Source organism: Frankliniella occidentalis, unplaced genomic scaffold (genome assembly GCF_000697945.3).
Source record: "Frankliniella occidentalis isolate FOCC.00 unplaced genomic scaffold, Focc_3.1 Scaffold72, whole genome shotgun sequence".
NCBI lineage: Eukaryota > Metazoa > Arthropoda > Insecta > Thysanoptera > Thripidae > Frankliniella > Frankliniella occidentalis.
In genome coordinates this window covers 1,047,927-1,049,953 of record NW_026267202.1, presented here as the reverse complement: position 1 = coordinate 1,049,953, position 2,027 = coordinate 1,047,927, and positions in this window count along the sequence as shown.

The following is a 2,027-nucleotide window of genomic DNA, read 5'->3' as shown; positions in this document are numbered from 1 at the left end:
CTCTCTCTCCCTCTCCCTCTCCCTCTCCCTCTCTCTCCCCCTCTCTCTCCCCCTCTCTCTCTCTCACTCACTCACTCACTCACTCACTCACTCTCCGACCCACAATTGCATCGACGACGACAAGTGCATCGGGTGACGAGTGACGGCCACCGTAATGGATTTGAGAGGGAGAAAGAGAGAGACTACTTCCGGCCGCCTGTCCGGGAGCTAGGGAGCTGGCTGCTGGCTGCAGCAGTATAGGCAGGCCCCGACAAGAGGGGAGGGAGGGGTTCTGGCTGGGAGGGAAGTGATCCCTTCCGGCCGCGAGGACGACTCCCCTGGCCCCTGGCCGGCCCCGGGACACTCTGGGACAGGACGTGGACAGGACCGGACAGTGCAGTCCATCCGGGCCGTGTGCCACTTCAGGGCGGTGTATACAGTACCGAGCTGTCCGTCTCGGTACTTCTCTCCCTCTCTCTCTTGCCCTTGCTCCGGAAGCGACTAAAAGAACTCCGACCGAAACAACCAGGACAATAACGCGCGCCGTAGATTTTTGTTTTAGGCTGAGAGCCCGACAGAGCATGCACGAACAGAATAGTTTTGCTGCGCTCTCTCTCTCTCTCTCCTTCCCGCGGCCACCGGCGGAGACGAGTCCGGCCTAAGCGGACCTGTTTACAAACACTCTGCCCCTGCTCTGCTCGCTTGCAGCGAGATGGACCCTTTTTACAACTCGTTGGCCTGCTCCCTTTAGTTTGCGCGAGGAAGCAAGCAGGGCTCGCAGCAGCAGCTAAAACATAACATAAAATGCCGTGGAAAACAACGAGAAAAAAAATGAAAACGAGCGACGCTGTTCATCTTCGTACCGCGCGTACCGCCCTTTTGACGCGCGCGGGAGCAGGGCGGCGCATAAATTTCTTTTTGAACCGCTGGGGGGCTTATCTTCTACCCGCGGTGCGTATACAAATTGCAGGCGAGGGCCTCAACACTTTTGTCCCCCGCCGGAGCCCCCCCGGCAGAGCCCGCGGCCAGTTATCTGGACTGCACATTAAATAAAATTATTGTAGTTGGCTCGCGCTCGCGCCCGGCGCCCCCAGGGGGAAAGGGGGGGGGGGTCGCGGCCGCTAGCTTACCGTACGGATTTTAAAGTCAGAGAAATTGTCCGGGAAAATTTCAAAACATTTCCAAAGGAAAACATTGAAAAACTGAAACATTTTTTGAAAAATTGAAAAGAAATGATACTTTTTCAGGAGAAATTGTAAGATTCTTGAAAAATTTCTCTAGGATACTTGTGTAGAAATTTAACATACCTTAGCGCTGCCCCTGGCACCCTGGACAGTCCACCGACCCAAACCACCAGATTGGTATCTTGGCTGGGGAAAGGGGCCTAGGCTTGCTCTGCTGCCGTCTGAGGGCAGGGCGGGGGCCTCTTAGAGAGGTGTCACTGCCGGGGTCCCCCATCCCCACCACGGGGTGCTCTCGCATCATTTCCATGCAAATTGCGTGTCTTTTCGTGTCATGTCACCGAGCGGCTAGCTCCTTCCTCCCCCCCCTCCTTTTCTCTCTCGTTCTGGCTATACCCTCCCCTTCCTTCCCCCTGTACAAACTCGGCGCCCACTGCTCCCGCGGCGGCGCGGATTGGACCACCACGATTGTCTGAGCGCAGTGCGAGGACGGGAAACAGTGGCCGACTGTCATGGGGGGGACGAGAGGAGGAGGAAAGTTTGCTAATAAGTTCAGTGTCGTCGTCCTTTGCTCACAAGAACACAAAAGGGCGAAAGGGCTGCTGTGCTGGGGGGCGGAATGGGGGGGGGGGGGCGGGGTTTTGAAAAGCATCAGAGGAAAGCGGGCATTACCAGCGGCGAGCAGCTCACCGACTCACCGCACCCCAATCCCTCCTGCTCCTATGGACCCGCTGCTCGGCGGTGCTCGCTCCTGGAACTGTGTGAAACCTGTCCTTTATGTCGGGGCCCCTACCCGCCCCGCCACGCCCCGCCACGCCCCGCCACGCCTAGAGAGACTATAAGGAGAGAGGCGACAACTGCCGGGCG